We start from the raw sequence: 12,565 nt of genomic DNA on the forward strand, positions 1-12,565 counted from the left end.
AACTTAGATTGAATCTAGAAAGCCTATGTCAACATAACCTCTGGCAGCTCATGGATCTGAGATCCCATAAAATCTTCCTCCTCTAAAGTCATGTCCAAAGGCCAAATACCGACAAACATTTTATTACGTGTGAACAGAATCATGGCTCTATATAACAGTTAGGAGCAGAACATAATTCATAATTCAGTCATTGCAAACAGGAATAAAGAAATACAAAGGTTAACCTACCTAGCATTACTTGCACTGCAACATATCTAGTTTATGTTCTGTGAAAATGAGATTTTTTATGCTTTTAAGATATCAAAATAAATTGTACTGACTGGAGGTAGCTTAGGGGCTCTTTCTGGTAACTAGTACTATGGGTATTATGCACACAATAAAGTAGATTTATAAGGTTTAGAAATTGCTTATTCAACATATTGGGAGCAAGCAGCTGAGTAATGCAGGCCAGGCCAAATGAATTTAGCTGGATGAATGACAGTGCAAATAATACAAGAAAATTATTCTCAGGTCTAGGGACACAAACTGTACTAGATCTTTTTTAACTTCCATTGTATTGCATGGACATGGCCTTGAAATTTCAGAGCAGTTAACCTGTATTTCCCAAGTCAAAGTAAGCTCTGTCTAAATAAATTCTCTTGAAAAGATTAGTTCTGGTTTCATGGGCCTGTCTATTTGTGTTCACTTTAAAATAACATGTAGAATTATGCTGCTAATAGCAAAAAGAAACCATGCCTTTTCTCTCTGTTTTTATTTTTTACCTGTTTTTCTATAAAATAATTCAACTTTCTCATGTAAATTCACAACATCTATTAAATGTCTTATGAATCTTTCTGCCAATTCATTATTTGTCTTTTGACATTTGCATTTTTGATTAAAATTCTCTCAGTATCATTTGTTTAACAAAAAATTTAAAAACAGTTTTAATGCAGCCAAATATGTCCATCTTTATTTATGGTTAATTTCATTCCTTATGATTAAGTATGTCTTCCAGTACACCTCATTAAACAAACTTTCTCTTAAATTACTTTTGAGTATTTGCACTGTATTTCTTCACCTATGTCTTTAAAATATCTGCGTGGATTGAAGTAAATAAATCTCTAAGAATATGAAAAGATGTGCACCTTCCTTAATGCCACTGAAAGAAAAATTATAGCATGTGACACAACATTTTGTTCAAATCAGGGTTGTAAAAATTATAGGACAATGACACCTCTTATGGTCAGCATGTGTATAAATAAGCTTCCTGTGTACTGCTGATAGGCCTGTGATTTGCTACAGTCTATTGGAAATGTAATGTGAACACATATTTAGTTTGGGGAATCTAAAATCAGAAATTTGAAAAAGCATTGATGGATATATAATTTTTAAAAATATTTTTCAAGCAGCACTGTTTCTTAAAAGTACAAATCATCTGTCTGTTTGTCATCTAAGAAGAACTTATGAACCTGCACCTCATTTGAGAAATGACTCCAGAGACTGGGGTGAGGGACCAGGGACAGTAAGACAGGAATAATGACAAGTCAAAATAAGAGTGAGGTTTGATCACCCCTGAGGTGAACAGGCCCTTGATTCTGCCATTTGCATAACCAGAATTGTCCCCTGGAGGTCCGGCGGTGGGAACACAGCCATTAGAGAAGTTCCAGAGCAAAAGAGTGAAATAACTCGTCACATGCTTGAAAAACCACGCTTTTAGCTTCAACTGAGTCTGCAATTACCTGGAACTACCCACTTCCAGTGTGGTTAAAATCCGAGGTGGCCTGAGAGGATGTGTCATTAAACTCACAATATAACCTCTGTCAGTAGATGAATGCTTATAAATTATGGTTTATAACTTACGTGGAAGATTATATAACTACTTAAAAATCAAAGTAAGATATACAAATATTGATCTAGAAAGATGTCAATAATATATTAGTAAGTAAACTATGGAATATCTTATGTTTCATGATCTCCTTTTTTAATTAAAAACACTGTGTGTGTGTGTGTGTGTGTGTGTGTGTGTGTGTGTTGTGCATTTTTGTTGTATATTCTTATATGAATATAGAAGAAGATCTGTAAGTATTGTAACATGTGTTAACTTATATTGGGATTTCAAGAAAGGAAATTACTAACCATTTCTTTATACAACCTGCATTGTTTAAATTGTTGTCCTAAAATGAATTACTTTTATGTTATTATTGTTTTAGGATAATTAAGCCCTGGCTAGGTGGCTCAATTGGTTGAAGAGTCGTCCTATACAACAAAAGGTTGCAGGGCACATACCCAGGATGTGGATTCTATCATCAGTCATGGTGCATACAGGAAGCAATTGGTTAATATTTCTTTTCTCTCTCTCTCTCTCTCTCTCTCTCTCTCTCTCTCTCTCTCTCTCTCTCTCTCTCTCTCTCTCTCCCCCCCCCCCTCTCTCTCCTCTCTCTCTCCTTTCCTCTTTTCCTAAAACAAATAATCATATCCTTGTGTAAGGATTTTAAAAAGGTAATTAATTGAAGGATATTAAAAGTTAACTAATATATTCTTAGTTTGAGCTTCGGTTCCATTTAGAGCTTCCTCAAAAAGGAATTTTGTTGCATTACTGGAAAATCATAATTCTTAATTGTGAATAAAAATCATTTTATTCCTAAGTCAAAAAATGTCTCTCTTGTATTTGTTCTATTTCTACTCCCTCAATTGACACTATTCAACATGGCAGCTACCAGATAGCATGTACTATTAACTATTTGAAGTGTGACTAGTTCAAATTGAGATGGATTTTAAGTGTAAAATTCACACCAAGTTTCAAAGATGAGAAAACAAACAAGCAAATGGGACATCAGTAACACTTTCAACAATAAAGATAATTTTTTAAAAGGATACAAACACCTCATTTATAAAAATTTATTGCTTACATGTTAAAATGATAATATTTTTGGTATATCAAAGTTAATTAAATACATTAAAATTAATTGTGTTTTCTTTCACTTTTTTAATGTACTAGGAGGTTTAAAATTACATTAAATGAAATAAGTAAGGCAGAGAAAAATAAATTCTATATGGTTTCACTTATATGTAGAATCTAGAACAAAACAAAACAAACTAAACAGAAACAGACTCATAGAAACAGAAACAGACTCATAGAAACAAAGATCAAAGGGATGGTTAGCAGAAAGGAGGGTGTGGAAAGATGGGTGAAAAATGGGGAGAGGAAGATAGTAATATTGTGATAAATGTACACAGTGACAGATGATTGCTAGAATTAATGAAATGATCATATTGTAAGATATAAAAATGTCAAATCACTATATTGTATACCTGAAATGAATATAAACAATATAAGGTTATATGCCAACTATATATAAAAATAAATATAATGTAAACCATTATAAAAATAAAAATATAATGGTTTGCATTATATTTCTGTTGGACAGTAGTACTCTAGAAGAACATTATTTTTTTTCTTCTTGGCAATTATTTCAATCTTTATTTATCAGAGTTACACCTTCAGTTTATGCAATCACCTCTCAGATATTATGTTGATTTCCATGTCCCAGGAAGTACCTTACACATAATAAGTACTAAATAAAGATGTGTTGTTGTTCACTTAAAGAGAGCTTTGAAACCTAGGAGCAGGTGCTTTCCAGAAGGCGCTTCAGAGGGGGATACTACAGGGGATTTGGTAAGAGGTATTTAGTGTTTTGGGGTAGGAAAGAAGTCAGACCACAGAAAGTTAAGAAGTGAGGAGGTAGGCCCAACCGAGATGACTCAGTGGTTGATTGTTGACCTATGAACCAGAAGGTCATGGTTTGATTCTCAGTCAAGGCACATGCCTGGGTTGTGGCCTCAATCTCCAGTGTGGGTTATGTAGGAGGCATCCGATCAATGATTCTCTCTCATCATTAATGTTTCCATCTCTCTCTCCCTCTCCCTTTCTCTCTGAAATCAATAATATATATATATATATATATATATATATATATATATGCATATATATATTTATATATGCATATATATATATATTGAAATCTTTTAATATATATATATAAAAGAAATAAGTAGAGGCTCTAATCTTAGATCCCTTTGTTGACAGGGATACAGAGGTAATAATTTAAGTGGTCCAGAAAAATATTTACTATAAAATAAAAAGACTTAAATATACTTTTGTAAATAGAGATACAATTCCTAAGCCTCACTCTATCATTACAACTACTTCATGCCCCCCCTTTCTCCTTTTGAATGAGCTTTTTAATCATTTTAACAATAACTCAACAATATCAACAGATGACCCAAAAGCAGAAAATAACAATAATTTCACACTTGCTCCATTTGAGGACACCTTTCAAAGTGGTACAAGCAATGCACTGACCATTCTAGGGGGCACAATGCTCATAGGCAGCCCTGATACAAGCTGGTGGATGTCAATGATGGAAAAGGATCAAGGATAAAGTAAGATTCAGGAATAGGGTAACAATGTCTATTGTCCATACTAATTTGCCTAGCTACCTTCTAGCATATGACAGAGTCTACTTCTATTATGTCAGTTGTATGTTTAAACAGAAATACACACACACACACGTATGCAAGCCTACTGTTCTTGTGATTGTACAAAATATTAAAATAAAAAATATAAATATTTGAAAAGGAAAAAGCTTTATTATGTTGGTCTTGTTGATGGTTTCTTGGACATGACACCACCAAAAGCACAGGCAACAAAAGCCAAAATAGGTGAAACTACATAAAAACAAAAGGCTTCAGCACAGCAAAGAAAATAATGAGTAGACTGCTAATGCAGCCTACAGAATGTGAGAAAATATTTATAATCACATATCTAATAAAGAGTAGTATCCAAGTTCTAGCCAGTTTGGCTCAATGGATAGAGTATTAGTCTGTGGACTGAAGGGTCCCCGGATCAATTCTAGTCAAGGGCATGTACCTTGGTTGCAGGCACAACCACAGTAGGGAGTGTGCAGAAGGCAGATCATAGATGTTTCTCTCTCATTGATGTTTCTAACTCTCTATCCTCCCTTCCTCTCTGTAAAAAATCAATAAAATATATATTTTTTAAAAGAATAATATCCAAAATATATAAGAAACTCCTACCACTCAATAGCAAAAATAATAATAATGACCCAATTTTAAAGTGAGAAAAGGACTTGAATAGACATTTTTCAAAAAGAAGATATAGCCTAAACCAGTTTGGCTCAATGGATAGAGTATCGGCCTGCAGACTGAAAGGTCCCAGGTTCGATTCCAGTCAAGGGCATGTACCTTGTTGCAGGCAGATCCCCAGTAGGGGGTGTGCAGGAGGCAGCTTATTGATGTTTCTCATCGATGTTTCTCTCTATCCCTCTCCCTTCCTCTCTGTAAAAAAATCAATAATATATATATATATATATATATATATATATATATATATATATATATATATATATATTTTTTTTTTTTAAAGAAGATATAACAAATGGCCAACAGGTGTATGAAAAGATGCTCAACATCACTATTCATCAGGAAATGCAAATACAAACCACAATGAGGTAAAAAGTTGAAGGAATTAAGAAATGCAAATTGGAAGTTACAAAATAGTCATGGGGATATAAAGTAGAGCATAGGGAATATAGTCAATAACATTGTAATAACTATGTACAGTGCCAGATGGATAGAGGAAATATCAAGGGGACCACTTTGGGAAGTATATGATTATATGATCACTATCCTTTACTCCTGAAACTAATACAAAATAATGTTGAATGCAAGCTGTAATTTTGAAAAAACACAAGGAGATATCACAAAAGGATGGCTATAATCAAAAACACAAAATACAACATGTTGACAATGAGGACCTTTATGTACTGTTGGTGGGAATGTAAGATGGTGCACCCAATATGAAAACAATATGGAGGTTCCTCAAAAAACTAAAAATTGGACTACCATACAATTCAGTTCACAATTCTGGGTATATATCTAGAATTTGAAAAAAAAAAAAAAAAAAAGAATTGAAATCAGGATCTCAAAGATGTTTCTGTACTCCCATGTTCATTGCAACATTATTCACAATAGCCAACATGTGGAAGTAACCTAAATTGTCCACTGAAAAATTAATGAATAAAGAAAATGTTGCATATACACACAATAGAATATTATTCAGCCATAAAGAAGAAGGAAGTCATGTCATACGGGACAGCATAGATAAACTTTGAGAGCTTTATGATGGTAAGTAAAAAAAGTCAGTCACAGAAGGACAAATACTGCATGATTTATGTGAGGTATCTAAAGCAGTTAAACTCATAGAAGCAGAAAGTAGAATAATGTTTGACAGGGCCTGTGAGGAGGGGAATATGAGATGATACTGTTTAATGGGTTTAAAGTGTCAGATACATAAGATGAAAAGTTCTTGAGATCTGCTATACAATAACATGCATATCTATCTACACTAATAAAAAAGAAAGATGCAAATTGATCACACCTCCGTGACACCCACCAACCAATCAGGAGTAAGTATGCAAATTAATCCAACAAAATGGAGGGTTAATTTGCATACACAGTCATGGAGCAAAGACTGAATGCTCCATCTGAGTGAAAACTGAAAACTAAAGACTGAAGACTGAAGGCTCTGCTGCAGCCAGAGCCAAGCCTGAAGGCTAACGGCTTGGCTCCACTGTGGCCCAGGATCCAGGTGCCAGAGGAAAACCAGTGCAGACAGCCAGGGGAAGGAAGGCTTATTGCATGAATCTTCGAGCAATGGGCCTCTGGTATCTATATAAAAGTCTTATATGCTAATTGTCTCTCTGACCATGAGACCAGTCATTATGATGTGCAGTGATCACCAGAAGACATACGCTCTGACTGGTAGGCTAGCCTGCTGTTGGGGTCCGGCCAGTCAGGACTGGGTGAGATGGGTCAGACATGCCCCAGAGCCCTCCTGTCGTCCCTCAATAGCCCTGATCATGCATTTGGTGGGGTCCCTCAGCCTGGCCTGCACCCTCTCATATCTGGGTCTCCTCTGGGGATGCTTGACAGCTGGTTTCAGCCCTATCCCCACAGGCCAGGCTAAGAGACCCCACCAGTATAAGAATCCATGCACTGGGCCTTTAGTAGTTAATGATAACAATACTGGACAGTTAGAAATTTATTAAGAGAATCTCATTATGTAAGGTATTTATAATAAAAAATATATTAAAAGGAGACATCTGTAACACTTTCAACAATAAAGATATATTTAAAAGAAGAATATATTGACTTTTTCATGATTTAATCTATAACTTTTTTCTCATGAAACTCATTATTTAATGTCACTGATATAACAAATATTCAAACTGAGCATGTTGCTCAAATTCTTGTAACAGATTGAATAAAAACTTGAGTTAAAAGTATGCATAATAAATTCACTGAAGTAAAGCTAAAAAATAAAACCTAAAACTTTAATTATTTCTTTTAGTGGGTCATGAATTAAATGTGAAATAATTTGTTATTTCCTGCTGATGCCAAAGTTTTATCCTATCAGCACTAAAATAGAGTTTTGTTTTGTGTTTTCTAGTTTTCATATCATAGTTGTGTAAGACTTCCTCTTACAGAAAGAGTTGTTTTGGGGGGAAAAATGCTCCTATACACCTACATGGAACATGAGATAAGGCTCATGGTACCTGGCATTGGGTGGTGACAAAACTGTGGAAAGACAGAAGTGGCTCTGTACAACTGAGAGCTCCAGGGGAGGTTCAGGCAGTCCAAATCAGAAAGTAAAGAGAGGAGAGGAAAGAGGGCAAACAAAATGATGGACTGTCACATGTGATGTTACCCTTCTTTAGGACTCTACAAATCTTCATAAAGTCTACCAAACATTTACATAATACTTCTTCATTACAATCTTGAGAAGTCAGGTAATTTGGCTTCATTTAAAAACTATATCACTATATAAAATTATTATTTCTAAAATAAACCAGATGTGCCCTAGCCTGCTTGGCTCAGTGGACAGAGCATTGACCTGCAGACTGAAGGGTCACCAGTTTGATTACGGTCAAAGGCATATGCCTAGGTTGTTGGCTTGATTTCCAGTAGCCAATCAAGGATTCTCTCTCATCATTGATGTTTGTTATCTCTCTATTTCTTTGCCTTCCTCTCTGAAATCAATAAGAAATATAAAACATAAAATTAAAATAAAATAAACCAGATGTTACTTATATCTCCTGAATAAATGGCCAAATTAATGACAATAGGATTATCTGAGTAATATGGATTATTATGTTTTTCCTAAACTAACCAGAAAATTGAAGAAAGGTAGATATTTGGTGTCTAAATTACATAGTGTTTTTGCCATAACTCAATTACAGCACATTTTATTTCTTCAGGGATTTATGTATGTGTATGTTTTAAAACTGACCCAAATGCCAACTTTTAGGGCTTTTTATCTTTAAATATTGTTTATATTCAAAATGCTAAGGTCATTTTATATTTCTGTGCTTTCAAAACTTTACTTCGCTATTATCTAAGCAATTATCTCTAGTTGCCAAGTTCAATGGACTCCTAGGATAAGGAGTTCACAGTCCAAACTATCCTGGACAGGGCATGTAGTGGACAAGCATATAAAATAGGTTGATGATAGGAATTTCCAGCTCCTTTCTTCAGCAACCTCTTTTTAGGGTTTCTGTCCAATCATCTTATGCAACCTATTTCTAAAGCTTTATATAATAAATTTGCTTTATTAAATTAATTAATACTGACTGCAACTGACCTACTTTAGATCAAAAGACATATACAAACTGAAGGTAAAGGGATGGAAAAATATATTTAATGTAAATGGAAACAAACAACAAAAAAAGCTGGAGTAGCAACATTTATACCAGACAAAATAGACTTTGAAACAAAGGCTAAAATAAGAAACAAAGAAGAACATTTTATAATAATAAAGGGATCAATCCAACAAGAGGATATACAACCTCTGTAAACATTTATGCACCCAACATAGGAGCACCTAAATAAAGCAGATACTGACAGACATAAAGGAGAGATCAACAGTAATACAGTCATAGTCAGGAATTTTAACACCCCATTGTAACCAATAGGTAGATCTTCCAGACAAAAAATCAACAAGGAAACAGTGGCCTACAGAACACATTAGATCCAGTAGATTTAATTGACATTTTAAAGCTTTTCATCTCAAAGCAGTAGAATATACATTCTTTTCAAGTGCACATGGAACCAGCATTATTTACAATAGACAAAATATAGAAGCAACCTAAGTGCTCATCAAAAGACAATTGGATAAAGAAGATGTGGTACATATATACAATGTAATATTACTCAGCCATAAAAAAGAATAAAATGTTACCATTTGTGACAACATGGATGGACCTAGAGGGTATTGGTGCTAAGTGAAATGTCAAAAAGAGAAAGATAAATACCATATGATTTCATTTCTATGTGGAGTCTAAAGAAAATAAACGAACAACAAAACAGAAAGACTCATAGGTACCAAGAACAAACTGATGTTTTCCAGATGTGAGGGGTGATTGGAGGCTGGTTGAAAAAGGCAAGGGGATTAAGAAGTAAAAGTCTGTAGTTACAAATAGCCACAAGGATATGAAGTACAGCATATGGAAAATGGACAACAATATTGTAGTAACTGTGAATGTTGCCGTATGGGTACTAGACTTTGAAAATTATGTAAATGTCTAACCACAATGCTGTACAACTGAAACTTATATGAAATAATGTTGAATATCAATAGTAATTGAAAAATAAAAATAAAATGAAATTGCTAAACGAACAAGAAAAATAAACTTATTAATTAATTTAAACTGAGAGAATTGCTGGGGGTGGAGCTGAATTCAAAAGAGTTTACCGAGAGTGGGCAGGGCTGAGTATAAAGAAATAAATCCTATATAATAAAAGCCTAATATGCTAAGTGTCTGACTGTTCTACCAGTTGCTATAATGTGCACTGATCATCAGGGGGCAGACACTCCGACCAGTAGATTAGCTTGCAGCTGATCAGGACTGGGTGAGATGGGCATGACATGCCCTGGAGCCCACCCATAGTCCTCCCTGGCCCCAATTGTGCACAAGTGAGGTCTCTTAGCCTGGCCTTTACCCTCTAGCAATCCAGGACCCCTTGGGAGATGTTGGAGAGCCAGTTTGAACCTGATCCCCACAGGCCAGGCCGAGGGACCCACCAGTGCACAAATCCATGCACCAGGCCTCTAGTCATAAATAATAGGTCATTCAATACCAGGAGCAAATTAATGTGAAAAACATATTCAAGTATCATACCATTGATGGCTTAGTATCTTTATGCCTTAGTCCAATCTTGACTTTTGAGCATCTTGAAGATATATCTCTAGAATAAACAAATATGCTTCCTACTTCCCCTCACATTTTGAGTAATGTAAGAATAAACCAACTAACAGAGTTCAGTTTCCTTAGGTTTCAGCAATGGAAAGCATCCTCTTTGTGTACATTACTGATCACAAATTAGTTTGGTTCCATCGTCAGCCTGACAAATAGACAAAGCACAATATCCCAGCATATCAGAACTGCTCGTTGAAAGCCTTAGCTATTCCTTCATATTTCACCAAATTGGTTTACCCTAGCAATACTCAATGAAATCTGCAGAATGGGTTATCTCAAACATCATTTAGTAAAACTTTCCACCCAATACAAGAATAAATCCTAACAAATAACAATGCCCCATTCAACTATAAGTGTTTTGTTCATGAGATCTATAAACTAAAAACACTGATGAATGAATAGCTTTAAATATATATATATATATATATATATATATATATATATATATATATATATATATATATATATATATATATATTCTTGGCCAGAGCAAGGAACGAAAGAGATTAAATTAACCAATTAATTTAACCAATGAGATTAAGTTGAAAATAAATGTAATGTCTAGCATTTAGTATAATAAAAAAAAATTATGTACTACAGCCTATTTAAAGAAGTAAAAGATAATTGGACTAAAGAATAGACAGCCGAAACTGGTTTGGTTCGGTGGATAGAGCGTCGGCCTGCGGACTGAAGGGTCCCGGGTTCGATTCCGGTCAAGGGCATGTACCTTGGTTGCGGGCATATCCCCGGGGGGAGGGGGGGGGGTGGTGCAAGAGGCAGCTGATTGATGACTCTCTCTCATCGATGTTCCTAGCTCTCTATCTCTCTCCCTTCCTTTCTGTACAAAATCAATAAAAAAATATTATAAAAAAGAAACATATCTGACAATAAATACATTTAAAGAAAAAAAAAAGAAGAAGAAGAATAGACTTAGAGGATGTGACAGGTCTCCTTATATATCTGAAAGGCTGTCTTCTGAAAGTGGGCTTGAAGTTGATATCTGGGGCTTCTTAAAGCCAATGGGTTGAGAGCCCGAACCAGAGGGGAGCCCGAGCCCCTGGATCAGGGAGAGGACGAAGCGCTCGGCCCAGAGCCAACCCTGCAGGCTGGCTGGAGGAGGAATGCCGGGCGCTCTCCATCAAGAGCCACATTGTCCGAGCTTCGTGGGAAACCGGGCGGCCACGTTCCTGCTGCAGGTTTTGGGGTTTGAGATCGAGGCTGTGAACTCTGTCCAGTTCTCAACCCACACAGGCTACGCACTCTGGAAGAGGGTCGGTTGCTGAACGCAGACGAGCTCCAGGAGGTGTGCGAAGGTCTGAAGCTGAGCAGTGTGAATAAATATGACTACGTGCTCATGGGTACACACGGGACAAGTCCTTCCTGGCCCTGGCGATGAGCATCTTGCGGGAGCTGAAGCAGCCGAACTCCCACTGGTGTATGTGCATGTGCGACCTGGTGATGGGTGACAAGTGGGAAGGCGAAGGCTCCACATACTTTCCAGAGGACCTCCTTTCTCTTTACAAAGAGGGAAAAGGTTGTGCCGGTTGCAGACATTATAACTCCAACAAGCTCGAGGCTGAGTTGCTGACTGGCAGAAAGATCCCAGCCAGGGAGAGGCCTTAGCTGTGATGGATGTGCTGCCCTCGATGGGCCCCGACACCGTGGTCATCACCAGCTCCGACCTCCCTTCCCCGCAGGGCGGTGACTACCTGATTGTGCTGGGGAGCCAGACGATCCGCACCCAGGGTGGGTGCCGTCTTCGTGGACACTGGGGACATGTTTGCAGCCATGCTCCTGATGTGGACACACAAGCACCCCAATACTCTCAAGGTGGTCTGTGAGAAGACCCTGTCAGCCATGCACCACATACTGCAGCAGACCATCAAGTGTGCGAAAGCCCAGGCTGGAGAAGGGTGGAAGCCCAGCCCGGCCCAACTGGAGCTGAGGATGGTCCAGCAAAAGGAACATCAAGAACCCGGAGATTGTCATCCAGGCAACAGCGCTGTGGGGGCGTGTGCTATAGCGCAGCGTGTTGGTATCTCCATCATCATCCCTGTGAAAAAATGTAATATCTGCTTATAACTGTGACCAAAACGATATAGTTTTTTTCTTTTGTGAGTATCCAGCATCCACTGGTCTTAATTGTGAAAATGTGCCAGTCATGCTTTTTAAAAATAATAAAGTGATTGCAACACACACACACACCCCAAAGTCAATGGGTTGCATTTATAAGGAAACCTGTTTAAAAA

At 36.6% G+C, this 12,565-nt stretch overlaps 1 pseudogene across 1 annotated transcript; it reads left to right on the forward strand.

Moving 5' to 3' along the window:
* Positions 1-6,714: 6,714 nt before the first annotated feature.
* On the forward strand, positions 6,715-12,339 carry LOC311615205 (pyridoxal kinase-like; annotated as a pseudogene). Its single transcript has 2 exons — positions 6,715-6,725; positions 11,333-12,339. The product of its transcript is annotated as a pyridoxal kinase-like (transcript).
* The last annotated feature ends 226 nt before the right edge of the window (positions 12,340-12,565 follow it).

The sequence above is a fragment of the Pipistrellus hanaki genome, assembly GCF_964339955.1.
Source record: "Pipistrellus hanaki genome assembly, chromosome: 2".
In the NCBI taxonomy this organism is placed as follows: domain Eukaryota; kingdom Metazoa; phylum Chordata; class Mammalia; order Chiroptera; family Vespertilionidae; genus Pipistrellus; species Pipistrellus hanaki.